Here is a 20,112-nt window from a genome sequence, read left to right as displayed (position 1 = left end):
ATTATATCATAATAATTTTTAAACCTTGTTCCATTATATTCAATGGCTTAAAAATTATACGGAAATGCCACTAAATTCTTCCATTCAATGTGCATTTTCATTGAGACTGTTGAAAAATTGTAATAAATATTCAATAATTATATGGACTAAAATAATAAATTCACACATGCTTCTTAAAATAAATAATTAAAAATTTGATTCAGTAGAAGATATAGGCACGGAGTTTTGTCATTAATAAAATTTATTTAAATAATAATAGAAAATTATAGTACTTGTACGAATAATTAATCTGTTAAATTTATATATATTTGCAGATTGCATATAATGTGAACATACATACAAAATATTTAGATCTATTTATTCATAGAATTTTTTCATAAATAAATAATTATACTTACGCACACGAGGGACATTGCAAAAGCTCCTGAACCTCTTTAAAGAATGTAAGATGTTTCGTTTAAAAAGTTGTCTAAATCTTTCAAATCTAATACAGATAAACGATATAAAAGTATTTATTTAATATTTTTTCTTTCATATTTTTAATGAATTTAAAAAACTGATGTTAAGTAGTGATTCGATTCTTAAAATATTGAACCACTGCTGATCGCGCGAAAATTGGAAACTTATAAAATCTTATAGCTTACAAATCCATAAAGACTCGACGTATAAAAGTAAGGGTAATACCATATTATCACAATCTTTAGAAACAGAGAGTCGAATACTATGGTCAGATGGTAACGAAGAAACAGTGTTATTGTTGATAACAGATGTAGGTATGATGAAAGCTGGAAAACACTTGAGATATTTTATCCAAACATGGTGCATCTAACGTGTATAATTGATGAATTATATAGAGGTGCAGAAGAAGTACGTTTACATTTCCCATTAGTAAATAGTGTAGTACATTCTATTAATAAAGTATTTATAATAGCACCACTTTGGATCGAATGTTATCGTAGAGTGTATCGTAGAACATTCTATTACCACCTGAACCAATTTTAACGAGCTCAGATACTTGGCTCGAGACAGCTATATTTTATACCACACTGGTATTTGGAAAATATTAAAAATGTTGTTAAATTTTTCGACGCGGATGATGTGCTAGTAATTAAAACAGCACAAGATCTTCTTCAGAATGAATTGCTAATTCAAAATCTAATGTTTATCAAAACCCACTTTGGGATTTTCTCGGATAATGTAAAGAAACTAGAAACAATTGCAATGTCTTTCACTGAATCGGTGAAAGTAACGACTGACACTGATAAATATTTTAGGAGCATTCCTGGAACTTGCGCAGTCAAAATTGTATCAAAGTGGAATGCAGTTTTAGCAAGACATACCAGATTCTAAATAATCTAGAAAGTTAATGAAATTTTTCGAGGTCAGTCAGTTGAAGAATTGGATGAGGTTAAAGTATGCTACTGCAGCAAATTTAAATATGTCTCGATTACGTCTTGTGACGATGAACGCTCATTCTCAGCTTATAAGTTGATCTTAAGCGATAAACGTTATCAATTAATGCTCCATAATCTTGAAAAAATACTCGTAACTTATTGTAATTTAAATTGTAATTATTAATTATTACATTTAAATAATAAAATATTTATTAAATAATAACATTTTCTGTATATGTTGCATATATTTGTCGGGTTAACATTAGAATTTAAGGCGCGTAACGATTCTACGTTTGAGTTAGCCATCGTTTTACGAGACAGAGATTATATTTACGCGAATATACAAGATTTTACAAAATATTATGAATATTGAGTTTAATGAATGATAAGATTAACAGACGATAAGTTTAACTAATAATTAGATCAAAGAATAATAAGTTTAACGAATAATAAGAGTAACGAATAATATGTCTTACGAATAATAAATTTAACGAATAATGAGATTAACGATTAATAGGTTTTACGAATAATGAATTTAATTAACGCTATTAACAATGTTCCGGGGTTCAAACGAATCCACGGTCAACGGGATAACTCTTTACTATGCGTAGAATAATTTTAAACACAAAAATACGATTGCTGAGACACTCGGTAAATTGCTCGATGTATCACTTTCCAAGGCGATCACACGAATGAATATCTGATGAAAATCTTTTTCGCTATACGACTGCATTTGTTTGTTACATGCTCGCTGGAGGCATCGAGAAGGTTCCAATCGTTGTTGCTAGGCAATTTCTGTCAAAAGTTTGTTGTATACTCTTTGGAAACATCGAGAAAGATCCAAACGCCGTTGCTAGGCAGTTTCTGTCTGGAGATTGATTCCTAATACAACGTGTGTCCCATTATATCGACATCTCTAAAGTACAATTCTATGTGATTTCTAGGGAGAACAATACAACCGATCCACACCTTCGTCAGGCAAAACGTTTATCCCGTGACCGTGGCTACGTTCGGCGACCAGTTGTCACCTCGAACCCACTTTCGTTTTCACAAATATCAAACAATTACAAATGACAATTGCTTAATTACAGTTATGATAAAATCTAGGCTAAAGCATTAGAAGGCTTCCTCAAAATTGCAAAGGGAAGGCTCCGATTTTCCTTTCATCTCCGACATATATATACTATACGTAAGTTCATCAATTTTCAATATATAGCCATAAGATTTGTTTTCTTATATCTCAGAATATACGATTTGTACAAAGCGATAAGTATGCTCTAAAGTCCTTTTTTTGAGTTCCACTTCACAACTATTAATACATAGTAACCTATTAACGAATTCTATTTAACATTTTTATTCCACATGTCTGTTGTAAATTACATATATATAATATATATATATATAGTTATTGATTATATATATTATATAGTTGAATGACGCGTCGAACCATATATATTATACAGTTGTTGATATACATGTACAGAAAAGACCGTTAGCGGCAGCGTTATAATCGCTATAATCGTAATTATCATTAGAGTCACATCATATAGTTATCTATATACATATTACTGTATCTAAGTATCTAATCTTTCTATTTTTATTTCCTGTCCTTCATCCGTATGTATTAGACGTCGTTAAATACATTTCAGAGTTTATTGTACAAAAACGTACATCTTCCTTCCATCCGCAATTATCATCGCGATATCACCTTTTTACTGCATCAGGCAATGGATATAATTTTTAACTTCCACAGTGCATTGATTTTAAGTCAAACGCCAACGATCGATTGATTTTTTGTCTACACATACACGATGGAAACGTGGAAAAATCTGCACATCTTTTATTCTATCTCCTCCTCTGCTTTGACAGTTAAAACTATTCCGTTGCGTTTTAATTTTTTAAAAATGTAACTGGTGTCCGATATTAAGTGCCGTCCAACATTATGGAAAACTCCCTCTAAATGATGTCAAGTGTACATCTTTGTTGTGCTTGCATCGTTTTCATAACTGACATGGGGTCCAATCTCTCGCCAATCGCTAGTCGCAGCATACGACGGGGGCCTCCCACGCCGCACAAAACTCCAGCGTATGCTGGGCCGTGTCCTCGCACTCTCCGCAGTGGTGACAAGTGTTCGTCACCTCTCTTCCGATTTTCTGCAGGTATTCCCCGAATACTCCATGTCCTGTGAGCGCCTGCGTCATCCGGAAGGATAGCGGAATTCCAAAAAAACTCCGCGGTCATTCCAAAAAAATTCGGTAAGTGCCGCCGAAAGGCGACAGTGCCTTACCTTATATATGTGTTCCATCCTTGTCTAGGGGAGTGCTAAACGTCTCTCTTTTCATACTGTAGAAAAAAAAATTTTTTTTTTTTTTTTTTTACGTGGAGGAAATCTTCATAGACACCATACCCACCCCCTGTGGGCCGGAAACACAGGACGGTGGAAGGTAGTGCCGGATTTTTACCGGCTAAAACCTCCACTACGGGGCGTAACCAGCCGCAAGTCGATCGTCGGGGGCGCCCCTGCTGTGTGCTTAATAACGCCAAGCACACCACCTTTACCAAGCACTCCCAGAAGGTACACCCACAACAGCGCAAGGGAGATGGGCGGGCTGGGCGCTTGCCTGTTGTATATTACCTTTCAGAGAGATGTTGGATTTTCCATCCTTTTCCAAATATACTTTGCAGGCCGAGGATTCGAACTCGCGACGCGTCGTCTTCGGTTGTGAGCCTTAACGAGCGTAGCCGGCTGCCCCGCTGAGATTTTAGCTGTTTGGAAAGTATTTGATTCATATAGCTCGACAAAACTGGCCCAAGCGATAGGTAAACAAACCAGACTGTGCTCAAGAAGAGTCACAATACAAGCCGAAATACAAATACCTATGATATAGTCAGTTTTACGCGACAGTGCTGTTGTGGAAGTAAACTCTAATCCTTTTTCCTTTTATGGATATGATAAATATATTATATTTTGAAATAGATGACGGTTTCAAAATTATATTTCATGAATAAACGATACTTCAATAGAAATTCAAGAGTCTTCAAATGTGATTTTATCCGAAGCAATGTAATAATGTAATAATACTACGCCTAAAAGTAAATAGTAAAAAGTAAATAGTAAAAAGTAAAGTAAAATAAACTCTAAAAAAACCTCCATGGTATGATATTTCCTAAAACACTCTGGCAGATGTAAAGCTATCTGTTCACGACCGTGGCTCGTGATATTCATGTTTGGGCCAAAATCTTCATCGCGAGTCTCACTCGTTAAAGCACGGGAAGGGGTTAATGTGACAATGTATATCATAGTAAATATTCTAATTGCTTTAGAAGAAAGTTCTTTGATGATTTTACCGTTTGTTAAATCAAAATCGAGAATGTTCTGGCTCAATTTTAATTTCAGGATAGTAGCTCAAGTAGCTATAAAGAATGTTTGAAGCGATATTTCATCATTAGATTGAAACATATTATGGAATCATGTTTTTTTCTAAGAGACTTCATAGCTCATAATAATTTAGTTATATATATAACTAAATATATATATACATTAAGTTAAAATATATATTAAGTTAAAAAATACACTAAATTCTTCGAGAAACCATTTTCAGTATTAACGTTATGAAGAATTTTTATAATTTTTAATACGTAGGAAAACAAAAATTTTTAATACGTACATTTTTACACGTATTTTACGTATTTTCTAGTAATTCATTAGAAAGACCTTAAGGCTCCCTACTCGAGGAAACGATCAGTTCATCTCCTAATGGAGCGTATCAAATATAGGAGTGCCGCCCAATAGAGGGACAGGACGTGATATTTAATCCATTTGCGCCTATAAACGTAAAGCAGCATTCATCGTTGTAACTATGCTTGTGCACATGTTAAACATTGCATCCCTTTGTTGAGTTGCTAAGAGAGTAACAGATTTTTAAAAATTTCAATTTTTAGACATTTTTAAAAAATAACTAAAAATGTCTCCTTTCTTAAGGATCATAGTTATCCAATAAAATTACACTATTAAACAGAAACAAGTCATAACTTAAGATAGCAAATACTTTAGTTCCATTCTTTAAGCGTTATTTTGAAAACTATGAATTTGCATGAATATCCACTCTGTGTTTATACATTTTCTAGCAACATTCTTTCAAAAAATCTATGTTATGTATTTAAAGATGAAAAGATTCTATGAACCAAGGAAAAGGAAATCAGAAAAGAGTCAAGTTTTTATTTCGTATTTTTATAAATTATTTCTTTAAGAGAAAGAAAGTGAAAAATGTGTTAAAGAATAGAAGAAGAATTTTGAAAGTAGATTTTAAAAGATAAATAGACCAAAGAATATAAAATCAGTGCACTGAAATTGGAAAATATAAACAAATAAGCTGTCTGCGTAGTTTGCTTAGGGATCATTGATTAATATTGGGTTCAATGGTTACGATAGAATGACTTCTCGAGGTTTGTGTCGACGTTTTTGAGTGTTTTCGGTGACTATATTCATGATCGTTGTAAATTATTTTGAAGCTGCCCTGCGTTACTTATTTTCGCTATGTCCGATATTAGGTGCCATTCTATGTTCTTTTAAAATCAATAACCAACGTTTAATGTTAGTTTAATCTAAATATTATGACAATTTTATTTATCTTATTTCTCTACTTTGACTTCTACTTAGTTGACCTGTAATTAATGCAAAATAAACAAAAACATGACATTATTTCTTTTGTGTATCTAAGGAAAACCATAAGTGTCCACTAATAGGGAAACTCCCCCTAGACCGATTTCATTGCTCCCAACAATGTCCAAAAAACCTATAAAAAGTTGTGAAGTTATTGAAAAAAGTATTTGAAAATGGGGTGGGAAAGATAATCACTGAAAGAATTTGGCTTCAGGAATAAATACGCCACGAAAAAGTACATAAGGTAACAAACAAGATCATCAATGCACTGGAGCTGAAACAGTACTGCACTATTCTATTTTTGGATGTTGAAAAGCTATTTGACAAAGTATGATGTGGGGGACTTCTTGACAGAATTAAACAAAACTTCCCTATCGATATTCTTCTGTTTGTTAAATTATACTTTGAAAATAGAATATTCTTTGCTGAATATCAGACACTCTTTCAGATTACACACTGTCAGTGCTGGCGATACTCAAGGTTATGTTTTCATAACTACGTCGTATACTCTGTATGTATACAGCCGATATACTGGCCAGCTCTAAAAATACTTTATTTTAACGTTCGCGGATGATACTGTAATTCTAGCCACCGAGCTAAGGTTGTATCGACATTATTGCAGTAACACATACGATTGCTGGAACTTTGGTTAAATCAGTGAAAAGAGGGTATACCGACAAATGTAATCACATCGCTTTCACGTTAAGGAAGGACGGCATATCTCCCACTTACAAAGAATTTTAGGCATGAAAATAACACGATATAAAATGGAATCCATAAATGTATATGTCGGGTCACGATTCGAATTTTGGGCGCGCGACGACTCTTCATGTGGACTAGCCATCGTTTCACAAAGCCGAGATTTTATTTACACGTATATACAGGTCTATCACTAAGCTTAACAAATAATAAGTACGACTAATAATAAGTCTAACAAACACTAAGCCTAACGAATAATACGATCTACGAATAATTAAATTAAATAATACTATTAGCAATGTTTGAGTTCAAACGAATCCACGGTCACCGGGATAACTCCTTGTTAAGCGAAACTAACTTAGACGCAAATGCGATCGTCGAAAATGCTCGATGTATCACTCTCCAAGGCAATCGCAAGAATGCCAGCCTCGTGGAGATTTTTCTCCCTGTACGATTGCATTTTGTTTTCTATATCCGTTTGGAAGCATCGAGAAGGTTCCAAACGCCGTTGCTAGGCACACTCGTTGGAAGCATCGAGAAAGTTCCAATCGCCGTTGCTAGGCAGTTTCTGCCTGGAGTTTTGATTACTAATACAATGTATGTCCCATTGCATCGGCACCTCCGAGGCAACATCACACGTGGCTCGGCCCGCTCTCGAGGCCGCATGCCGCCACAACCACATTTCTCGGAAAACACATACAACCACTCCAGACCTCCGTTAGATAAAACATCCATCCCGTGACCGTGGCTACGTTCAGCGACCGATTGTCACCTCGAACCCAATCTCGCTTATTACAAATCTTAAGCAATTACAACTATAATAAAATCTAGGCTAAGGTACTAGAGGATGTTCCCAAAATTTCCAAGGAAAGGCTTCGGCTTTCCTTTCATCTCCGACATATATAAAAGAAATCATGTAAAATGATTTATTAAATATAATATGTTAAATATAACATTTCAATAAATAAATAAATAAAAAAAAAACTTATGGTATTGGTTTTGCTTTTTACGATATTTATGAACTTCTATTCTGAGTGTGGCGGCACGGGCCACGGAACTTTTCAACGGCTCCGGATGCAAAGCGCGACGCCGCCAAAGCGCAACACCGACGTGCCCAATGTACCATCGATATCTTCACACTCTTTCCGCCGAATTCTCGGAAGAGCATACACGTGCCAGCACTGGCAGCACATCTAATGAATGCACGCTAGTGGGGGATATCGATGGGCTACGAAGGGAAGAATCTGCGCGATCCGAAACAAAAGCAGAGTCAGTCTGTCTTGCGCCATTAAATGTGTAATTTCTCGGTACTATTTGCATAGCAACGCGTCGAATGATCTCGCGGTGTCTATCGTTATTTGTTAGTTGTTACCTGTTGTCTGTTAAGTGTAATTGTTAGTTGTTAATTGATAACTCTGATTGTTGATTAGTTCTAATAAAACTATTGTTCGTTAAAAACACCAAGAGTAGTTCCTTACGCACCTATCACCATACCTACCTCACTGAGTAATTCTTGTAAGGAATTTCTGTTTCTATAACGATTTCTATTTTGATTCTTATACACTTTGTTTCTAGATTAATTATTTACAAAACGTTATTATTTCCGAGACAGTTCTAGAATTATCTCTTATATCGATTTTATAGTAATTGAAACATTACGTTTCTATAAAAACAGTTCATACACATATATCTTTTATTATTTAGTTTTATACTTTAGAGTGGAAAGTTATTTTGCCAAAGAACTAAATAAGGCATCGTATGTTTTACAAATTTACTCAGCATTTTATAAGAAAATCTAGTCCATGCATATACCTAGTGTATGTCTTTATCATTGTTCGTTATTATTGGGTTGGCAACTAAGTGATTGTGGATTTCGTCAATGCCACCTAATGGCAAAATCCGCAATCACTTAGTTGCCAACCCAATATATGTTACACTTTACGAAAAGGAATATTCATATTTATAAATCATATAGAAATCATATTCATGATTATAGAGATGTGTATAATTTTATGTGCTAGACTAGATTGACCGCGTGGTAGCTATACATGTATGTGAATATGAGTGTGTGGAAGTATGTGTGTGCGCAGTGCCTCGTAAACAAAGCAATGTAAACTGTTCAGTTAAGTGTGGTATGGAAGAAGATGGGACGCGTGCAAGTGTATATCGATGAATATCTTTGAAATCCTTTATCAAATAAATATATAACTATTTTAATATAAATTCTAAGTGTAAATTTAGTGTTCCTATAACATTATTTTGGCAATTAAGGTCCAAAATTCTCAAATTAGTATTTTATAACAGTAATAAGTGACTGAATTTATTAGAAATTTGTTTCGAAATATCAATTATACGTATTATCTTTATGTCCAATTTACTCTGTTTGTAAAAACAGAAGAAGAAGAGCAAGATCTACGACAAATGTCGATATGGATCAATGTGAGTTACTCGAAATACAGAAATGGAAAATCGATGACGAATATGTTTACTCATTTTGCATATGTTTCCTGTGTAGCTAAAGGTCGATAAAACCGTGCCGTGTTCGTTCCGTGTTCCGGCTATGCTCTGTATTAGGTTTCGTCTCCATAGTTCTAAATCAGAGTTGGGCTAAAAGTTAATCTGGTTGATTAACGATTATGACTAACGTAAAATCATGTTCATAATTAATGATCACGATTACCAAGTAATCTAGCAATCATAATTAATGAATAACTGAAGTAATCAAAGCAAATGTATTCAGTAGGCATGATCGACTCAGAAATTTGATATGTATTATGGTAGTTATAGTGATATTGGACAGTTTTTATAAAATCCACATTTGTTGAATAATTCAACGAAAAAATATTTACATAATAAATGAATATAAATTATGATCTTGATGTGCGAGTGGGAGTATAGTACGCTTTTAATTTGACTTTCATTAAAAATATTTCATCTGAGAGTCTATGCGCCTTCGGTTCCTTTTCCATCATTGCATAATGAAAGGATAGTCTCTTCACGGCTGCTGACGTTGGTAATGGCGTATTACGTATAAGAAAAAAACGTTTCTTATCGACGGATTCTGATATGGAAGGTATAAACCTTGCTGTTTTTCACATATCAAATGTATTAGGTTGTCCGACAGGTTTCTTTCGTTTTATGACGAAAAATAGACGCATATTTTTCGTTTTATATTATTTTGTTGAATTTCGTACGATCCATTTTGTTCTCTTGAGATAAACACCACGACATTTCACAGACTTAGTTTCACGTTTGTATGAAGGTGCATTGTTGTAAAAAACACGTTTACGAAAGAAAGACACTTTCCGGACAACCTAATATTGTAGAATTTCTAACTCTGTCCTAGATGCAAGTAAAGTAATTTCATGGTAATTATTTCCAAAATCGAAGAACCCGTCACCAGACGAAGCTTCTTTTTGTTGTTCTGGATATTGACTTGGGCTGCTTCTTTAAAAGGTTGCATTAATCTTTCGCTTCGTGTAGATGACAAGCGAAGTTTTTTTTTATTTATTTATTTAAATTTTACAATTTGTCCAGTAGGACATTTGGTAAAATATTATAGCGGTATACCAATATAACATGTGGGTGGCTACCCCCAGCGGGGTACCATCATCGTGTTTGTTAGGTTATGTCCTTTGTGAGATCTGTCGAGTGTTTCCTTTTTAATCTTCTTTTTATGCTTGATGTGTCGACCGTTTCCGCTGCCAGCCGGTTTGGTTGCGTTGCTATTCTTTCTCCGTACCTTCTTGCACTTTTGTTAATCTCCTCCTTGACCGTTGGTATTCCCAGGTCTTTCCGAATGTCCTCGTTTCTAACGTACCATGGCGCGCTTACTATTGTTCTGACTATTTTAGATTGCATTGCCTCTATTTTGGTTATATGGCTCATTGCTGCTGTTCCCCATAGTGCTATTCCGTGCGTCCAGATTGGTTTTATGACCATTTTATATATTTTTAGTTTGTTTTCTATGCTTCGTTTGGATTTTCCACTTGTTAGCCAGTATAATACTTATAAATTATACCTATCTATAAATAATACTTATAAATTATACCTATCTATAAATAATACTTATAAATTATACCTATCTATAATAAGTATTAACTTATTGTAAATAAACAGCCATGTCACTGCGCCACGCCAGAAAAATTATTGAAAATTCTCAACGCGAGAATTTATTGTAATTTCAACAAATAAATAAAAAAAAAAAAAAGGAACTATCGGTAGTTCTAGTGTTAAACGTTCGTTCGCAATTATTTATGCATTTTACGTTTACTCCAAATAATTGGAAGGCTTCACCAAATTGCTTGTATTATCTATAGCCGTTGCAATAATTTTGTCTTCAGCAATATCATACGTATCGTACATACTATATCATACGTTTCTTGGATCAGTTAATTCTATCTGTACCGTGAACTCTACGAAATCTTCAACATGCTAATGCAATGGACTCTTTCTTTAGATTATTAATTATTCCAACGTGCTATCATTCCAAAGAAACTTTTCTTTTCATTTGAACGTATGTTAACGATTGTGTATAAAAATTGCACGTTTCGTGTATCATTAAAAAATCTTTTTTATTATTTATGTGTTCAATTCCAATTCGCCGACTAGGAGAAGGATGACTTAAAACGTGCAATCCACACGATGTTTATATTATTGAATATGATCAAAAAAGAGTCTTTCACGCATTCTAACGGAATCATTAGATGGACAAAATATAATATTTTACATATACATTTTATAACATCATCTTCAAATTGCTCTTGCGCTATATATTGCGGATTTTGTAATTACCTTCTCATGACAAAATCCGCAATCACTTAGTTGCCAACCCAATATATGAATTGCTTAATCCTCCCCCTAATAGTTTGAGGTTGAAAATTCTACTGTGCTTAAGTGACTATTGCTGTAACACCGTATCAGATAGAAATATTATAATAATCTAACATCGAGGAATTGGAACTGAAGCTTCATTTTAAATTAATCTCACACGAATACAATCAGTTTGCTATATAAATTCGTAATATTAATATCCGTTAATACAAATATCAAGTGTTTCATGATCGAAGACATTCGAGGTTGTAGAAATATCGAATTGTACGTAATATGCAAACAAACATAAAATATCTGAGGTGATCGTCGGCGAAGGTGCCCACAAGAAATACTATTGATTTTCAACAATAACGTTTATTAAACTCTTAATAGGAAGAGAGACTAGACAGAATAAAAAGGAGATACGTGAGATGGATTCTAGGCTTAGACACAACAACGCCGAATTACATTTTGAGAGAGGAGTGCAAGATAGAGGAAATAAGAGAAAAGGCACTGAAAAGAGCAGTAAGGTATGAGGAGAAAGCTTTAGAATCGAAGAAGGAATTAGTAAAGGAGTGTATAAAGGAGAGAGAAAGGAAGTGGGGAAAGGGCCAAGAAGGGAAAAGAGCAAAGAAAAGAAAGATGCGGTTACAGGAGGCGAGAGAGGGAAGGACACAAGTGGCGGCAGGAGATGGACAAGAAAGGATGACAGCAAACCAAATCATAGATGAAAGAGGGAAGAGAGAAACAGAGGAGAGGGAGAAAAGGATAAGGGAATCTAAGTACAATAGATATTACAGAAACATAGCAAAAGAAGCGCTACCAAAATATCTAGAAGGAAAGATGAAATGGAAGTATAGTAGCAAGATTTAGATGTAGTAACGAAACCAGGGCAAGGGAACACTGGAAAGAGGAGGGAGAAAGAGGATTTGCAGATTATGCAAAAAGGGAGAGGAGGACTTATGTACATATTAGAGGAATGTGAGATAACAGGAGGAGCAAGGAACATGGTAGAAACACTAAATGAGACTGGAGAAGGACTGGCAGAACTGAAAGCGATAATAGAGGAGAGAAGAGCAGCAGAAGAGGGGAGGAACGACAGGGAGGGAGCACAACAAGGAAGCAAAAGCCAAAGACGGAAAGAACACTTAGTTACAAGCGTTAGATATAAGTTAGAACATGGAGATAGATCAAGTAAGGTGCAATAGATAGGTATAAGCAGTTGTATATAATTATAGAAGAGCTAGTGTAAGAGATATATAAGTGATGTAAGGGCATTATATAAGAAATGTAAACCAAAAGTCGTCCAAAGCCGAAAGGTATGGACTAAGAATAAATAAATAAAACTCTTAACAATTAACAACAAATAACGATTAACCACGATTAACGATTGCGGCGGCACGTGTCACGGAACTTTCCAACGGCTTCGTGATACAAAGCGTTACGCCGTCAAAGCGCAACACCGACGTGCAAAATGTGCCATCGATTTCTTCCGCTGAATTCTCGGAAGAGCATACGCGCGCCAGCCGCTGCGGCAGATCTAATGAACTCACGCTAGTGGAGATATCGATATCGATGAGCAACGAAGGGAAGAACCCGTTCGATCTGGAACAAAAAGGGCATTCTACCCCGAACCACGAAGCGCGAATGGCGAAGAGAAACGACTCGGCTATTTTCAAGAGATCCGTTAATCGCCGCTGTTGTTAATCGTCGTCAAGCGTCAACTGTTGTTAATCGTTAAGTGTTATTCATTGTTATCGAGTGATAGACGTTAATAAACGTTATTGGTTGAACATACTTGAGTGTACCTCCAGTACCTATTACACCGTACACCTCAAATCAATAAAAAAAATGGAGTGATGGATAAAACAGTGCACAATTTTTCTCTACAATTGTTCCTTAACACCAGAACTACCGATAGTTAACACGAAGCTATTTCTACCAAAACCAGTGAAAATGACTGGTCTTTAAAAAATACGTAATAATAGAACAGTTTTATATTTATTGATTTCTTACAGAAGCAATTCCATGTTATGTAGTAGATTTTTGGTATTATTGATCCATCCGGGACAATAATCTCTAAACGAGAGTTGACACATTTATAAAATTGTCGAACCAGTCATTTTGACTGCTTGTGGTATTTCTAGCGTTAGCATCTAGCGATCGATCTGAAATTTTCCTGATAACTGATATCATCATATCGAATGATATGCGGTAAAAATTTGAAAAACGTGTGGGAAGTTGTAGGAAACGAGGAAACTGGTTAATTGAAGTTCGATAAACAGATTGCAGGACCCTTTCACGCTTTGACAAGTAGCAGTCATTTTAACTGCTATTGGTATACGTAGCCTTGATACAAAATTATTTTGAGTTTGGATACATAAAAAACAAAATAAAATTCATTATATTATTCTTTTAGTTATCGTTGCGAGAGTCATTACATCATTGCGGAAAGAAAATATAACATGAAGTAGGAATTCTAAAATAAAATTGTAAAACCAGTCAATTTCACTGGTGTGGTAGTTCTAGTGTTAACTTCAGCTAGGATAGAGTTTTAGTCCCTTTCGATTATTTTATTAGAATCATCTTGTCAATAAGATATCTGAAATAAAATAGTTGTTACGATGTTTAGAGGGTGAAGCAAATCTCTGCTTGAGTTCAATTTTCTTGATTACATTTACAAAAGTATGAATTTTCATAAAAATTCGCAGTCTCGTAGAAATGTAAACCCGGCTGAATAACATCGATATGCAAATGAGGTCAATCCTTATGAAAACATAAGAAGAAAATATAGAATCTTCGTTTTCGATAAAATCAAATTCAAAAATGTATCAAATATATATACTTGAATATTGTTAATTCCGGATTGGACGGGTGTAAATAATCGACAAGAAGTTATATAACATGTGAAAATAAGTCAAAAATGAAAAAAATACAATTTCTTTAAAAGACGCATCGCTTATGAGACAAATAAATTCGGAAGTTTATCGTACTCGTATACTAGGACAATTTTTAATTAAATATATCCAAATCCTAATTTCATAAAAATGAAGCCATTTTCGCAGATAAAGTAACTCCCTGCTGATTGTTTGTTCATACCCAGTCTATAATTAGCCACGTTCAAGTATACTTGACAAATTTTCAGACTCGCTTGCTTGGAAACTAAACCACGGACGAAAAATTTGTATCATATATTCTCTTACCATCTTTTCACATGGAACTATCCCATGGTCGTCTGTAAAGGTTATTCGACCGAATCCTGTGTACTGAACAAGATGCAAACAGTTCCCATACTATTGAACTTTAAAACAACTGATTTCAAGCTAATCGAACGATAAATCGTAACCGCGAGAATGCGATTAGGTCACATTGGTATTAGGGTACTTCGTCGAGGACAGCCCTTGGACCTTAAGGGAGTGCCCTGAATTACAACGTTCTAAAACAGCGTCTTTTTGTGATTTTTTTACAATGGAAAGAAAGAAATAAAGTTATTGAATTGTGTGGCATGCTTTTATATATATTTAACAAATACGAAAAAAATTTTTTTAAATAAATAATGAATCCAATCCAATGGCTTTAAAATTAGTGTACTCACAGATTATAATTTCTTATATTTAATTACAATATTTGCATTGACTATTTTATGCTTTGTTAGGGCATACGAAAATTATGTTGATGAAATAAAATAAATAAATAAGATAAAAAACATAAAATAATAAAAAAGGAAATTAAGTAATATGTGATAATATAAATAAAATAAAACAAAATAATTAACTAACCAATTTACAAATAGAAACTTTCGAAAAAATTCAAAGAAATATGTTTACTGAATTTGATCCAGAATGTCGGTAGGCGCCACTTTTTATCCATCAGTATGTATCCAAGTTTTGACTATGATTATATTGTTCAAGTTTGGAATTTGATAATTAGTAGTGTAAATTTTGTCAGTTGCATGTCAAATTTTTTTATGTATTTCGTTTTTGATTACATGATGTCAATGGATCAAACATCTAGATTCGCGTCTAATATATCGTTCGAAATCCAATGCTCAAAAGGAAAAATTATTAGCACCAAAAATTATTATATGCCAATAATTATTTTTAGCATAAAATTATTAGCATAGCGGAATCCCTCCGCGATCCTTCCAAAAAGATCTGGTAAGTATTGGCGAAAGGCGACAGTGCCTTGCCATTTATATGTATGTTCCACCCTTGTATACGGGAGTGTTAAACGTCTCTCCTTTCATACTACAAAAAAAATTTTTTTTTTTTTTACGTGGAGGAAAATCTTCATAGACACCTTACTACCCTAAGTGTAGGTGGACAGAAGGTAGTGCCGGATTCTTACCGGCTAAAACCTCCACGGGCGGGACGACAGTGGGAATAGTGTTGTGCGAGTTGATCGTCGAGGCGCTGTGTGCTTAACACCAAGCACGTTTAACCAAGTACTCTCAGAAAGTGCATCCATCAACACCACACGCAAGGGAAGGGCTGGCCGCTTGCATGTGTAGTGTTCCTTTAATAAATGCTGTATATGTTTCTTTTAATAAGAAACTTCCATTCTCTGGGAAGTGTTCGGCTGCTCCTCTGTATGCCGCGGATTCGAACTCGCGACGCGCCGTCTTCAGTTCTGGGCTTTAACGAGCGTAGCTGCTTGCCCCGCCGAGCTTCTAGCTGATTGGAAAGTATTTGATTCTTAATGTGGCAATGTATATCATAGGAAGTGTTCTAATTAGCCTCTTGAGGGAGATGTACTTTTTTCATAGCCCTCTCAAAATATAAGGGGCAAAGGTAAATAATTCCATTAATTAAAAGTATTATTATTAAATCTATTATAAAGCTCTTAATATATTTTTGCTGCTATTATATTTCTTGTAGTAAGAGTAGTGTTGAGAGGCAAGGAGAGGATCCTGAGTGCCCTACGTAATGAGGAAAATTTAGTTTTGGGCCATGTGCAAAGGTAAGGTCAGAGTCTAACGGTTCACTGTCAGGTAGCGTGGAATGACGTGGATTTGGGTATGGCTGTTGTCACAGCATCGTCACCGAACTTCACTGGTTCATCGTCCTCAGATCAGTCAACATATCTTCGTTAGTTGCCATCCTTAGATAAGTCAACATCTTCTTGACTGATTGTCCATCTTTAGATCAGTCATCTGTTTAACTTATATCTATACCCACCTTTTTTTTTTTTTTTTTTTTTTTTTTTTCGTGGAGAAATCCTCATGGACACCCGCTAGCGGGTAGTGTCGGACTCTTACCGACTAAAACTCCACGGTGGCCTGTCCTGACGCCTGAGTCGAGATGCACCCGGGATCTCTCCCGAATTACTACCGGTTACCCCCAGGCGTCTATCTCTCCTTTCGTCGAAGGGAGGCGTCCTTGATCTTCTTGGAACGCTAGGGGGGGACCACGCCCCCCTAGCGCCTCGCTCCTATTGCGTCGTTCCAGGGACCCCGTCCCCCTGACGCCTCTTCCTGGTTTCCACGCGCTCCTACGGCGGCCGCGGCGGCGCCGGTGGCGGCGTCGCGCCCCTGTAGCGCGTTGTATTCCTAGGGCGCTGCGACGTCCTTGACGGGTCGCGATCTCGTTCCCTGCTACGTTCCGCCCGCTCCTTCGCCAGCATGACCTGCTCGCAGTAGGTGCGGACAGCGGAGTACTCCTGGCGCCCTCTGAGCATGGCCGCGACGACCGCTTCGGGGGCTAAGCTCTCGCCGATTTCGAGCCGTAGGACGCGTCGTGGTTCCGCCCACGCCGGGCAGAACTCCAGCGTGTGCTGCGCCGTGTCCTCCTCTTCCTCGCAGTGGTGACAGACGGACGTCGTCTCTCGCCGAATCCTTAGCAGGTACTCGCCGAACACTCCGTGGCCGGTGAGCAGCTGCGTCATCCTGAAGGTCAGCGGTGCTCCGCCTCGATCCCTCCACGTCTCCCAGTTGGGAAGCACGGCGCGAACGGCCCGGTGCGGCCGCACTGCGTCCTCCTGGATCAGCTGCGAGCGCCATCGTTCCCAGGTCTCCTTCCTCGCCTCCTCCCGGATGTTCGAGGCCGGCTGGCCGGCGGTCGGTGGCGTCGGATTCCTCTGGTGTTCGTATACGCGTTCGAGCGCCAAGGCTTGCAGCTCGAACGGCGGGGAGGCCGCCAGCACGGTCGCCGACGCGTACGATGTCGTCCTGTAGCCTCTCGCTATGCGGATAGCGGTCGTCCTCTGCAGCCTCCGCAGCAAGGTCAGGCTGCGACGGCTGGTCGCCAGACTTCTGGCCCAGACGGGTGCCCCGTAGAGGACTCGGGACCGAACCACTCCCTCGTAGAGTCGGCGGACTCTCGATCCCGCTCCGCCGATGTTCGGTAGGAGGCCGCACAGGGCGTTGGCCGCGGCCGTCGCCTTCGGGACCAGTTGCTCGAAGTGCGGTCCGAAGGTCCATCCGCTGTCGATCGTGAGGCCCAGGTACTTCATCTGTCGTCCCACCGGGACCTCTTCTCCGCCGATGTTCACCGTCAGCCCGGGGGGAGGCGTTCCTCTTCGTCGCTGGTCGAAGAACCACAGCGCCTCCGACTTGGCCGGCGACACCGTCAGGCCGAGCCTCCGGATGGCGCCCACCGCGCACGCCACTGCGTCCTCCGTGCGATTCGCCGTGTCGTGCCACCACCGTCCCCCGGCCAGGACCAGGGTGTCGTCGGCGTAGCACACCGTTCCCGCTCCCGGGGGCATCGGACATCGGAGGACCGAGTCGTAGGCCGTGATCCAGAGCAACGGTCCCAGCACCGACCCCTGCGGAACGCCGCGTTCGATCCGTCTTCTCTCCTCCCCGTCCCTGCCGGCGTAGACGATGTACCTGTCGGCGAGGTACGCTCGAACGATCCCCACCAGGTACGCCGGGACCATATCTATACCCACCTGGCATAACTGTCTATGTCGATAAAGTTGCTGGAATAAAGTGTACGTTGTAACTTGTTATTCTCAGTGTTATAATCAATTCAACTACCTCTATTGGCCTAAACGAAATAGAGAATCGATCATTTCGTGACGTCGATTGTCTAATTGTAACGAGAATTTACGACTCCCGTTGGCGCGCTTCCTCGCGATCGCGTCTCCCCGCGAACGATCGATCAGTAACTATAAGATATAATTTATTATTATCTACAGTAAAACAATATTGCATTCAAAAAGATAATGTGACAATTTGTTTTAAATTCATTAATTCATATTTACTATACGACAGAAGTTAATTCAAAGCACAACTACCTTTGGAAATATTTAAATTTCTGCCATCGGTAGTTTTTGTTGCGGTAAATTTTTCATTAAAGAATATCATCTAATGCGATATATTTTAACTAAATTTAAACGTGTCTTCGCAAACCATGTACCTGTTAATAGTCTCTCTCCATGTGTTTATATGACATAAATATTAATACAGTGGATTATAAATATTACATTGTCCGAAAAGTTTCTTTCGTTTTATAAGGAAATAATAGAGCCACAACATTTTTTGCTTTGTATTTATTTATTGAATTACGTATAAATGATGTATGTTCTAACAGAACAAAATGAATTTTAATTTATATGTAAGAATTCGTAATTCCCTCCATTCCAATATGTCACATTAATAACTTAATTATTGTATTTGTCGTTTCAGGTGAGTAACATTGAAATTTGTTATGGACATCTCGTTGATCACGTCGCATTGAAATAACTAAGTCATAACTGAAGGTACTGTCGTTATTAGCACGTTTGTTTATTGTGTAATATCGGTATATATTAAAGGTGTAATTTTGTCCGATTAATTATAATTTATTAATAATGGATCGAAAATACAGATATTAGTTAGACAGAGAAACGATGTTTGATTAACAGGAAAACTAAATGCAACGCTCGTATTTACAACAAATAACTTGACAACTATTTGGTAACTCTCTCTCTCTCTCTCTCTCTCTCTCACTAGCAATTCTACACTCGACAACATTCGCAACTCAATTCTAACGACTCTATGCTTCGACGTCTCGATCAACTCTGACCCTCGCCAATGCATTCCTGCTCGGTCGTGCTCGCTCTTGCTCTCGTCCTCTCACACACACACACACACACACACACACACTTTTCGGCTCACATACTCTGGCCTCTCGATTGCCACTCCTTGAAATATGAAACCGTACTTCTGTTTTGACGCTGCTTATCTTTTCTCGCGTCACTGTTACTAGGCGCTCTTGGATGTAAACAAACCACAAAAAGACGGCGTACACGGTGTTTTCTAATTTCAGCCGATCTCCAATCAAAGCTATTCTACGATATTACAATCGGCCTTTCCTGACAATCACATCTGCCCTCAGATGTGCTCATCGTCGCTGCTCGCACTTACATCACTATCGTTAACATTCCACCACTTCATGTGATCGGCTGCCGTGATCGTGCTGCTCTCGCTGCACTACGTATCGGTCATTTCGCAGGACCTTTACTTTTAGTTAAGGAACTTCGGATGCAGCTTTAGTCGGGGAACGCCCTGCGTCCTCTCGATCGCCACTAGATCTCCCGTCCTGTATGCTATCGCCTTCT

General features: G+C 37.6%; 1 protein-coding gene and 2 non-coding genes across 3 annotated transcripts in view; all 3 read right to left on the bottom strand.

The window, feature by feature from the left end:
• Positions 1-20,112, bottom strand: part of LOC126875445 (golgin subfamily A member 6-like protein 6) — a 224,919-nt gene that overhangs the window by 114,097 nt on the left and 90,710 nt on the right. The window lies entirely within an intron of this gene.
• On the bottom strand, positions 3,639-3,743 carry LOC126875608 (U6atac minor spliceosomal RNA). The gene has a single exon (XR_007693580.1). It is a non-coding gene; the product is annotated as a U6atac minor spliceosomal RNA (small nuclear RNA).
• On the bottom strand, positions 15,715-15,821 carry LOC126875629 (U6atac minor spliceosomal RNA). The gene has a single exon (XR_007693596.1). It is a non-coding gene; the product is annotated as a U6atac minor spliceosomal RNA (small nuclear RNA).

The sequence above is a fragment of the Bombus huntii genome, chromosome 18, assembly GCF_024542735.1.
Source record: "Bombus huntii isolate Logan2020A chromosome 18, iyBomHunt1.1, whole genome shotgun sequence".
Lineage (NCBI taxonomy): Eukaryota > Metazoa > Arthropoda > Insecta > Hymenoptera > Apidae > Bombus > Bombus huntii.
The sequence above is the reverse complement of the archived record's forward strand: the minus strand, read 5'-3'. Positions and strand labels throughout refer to the sequence as shown.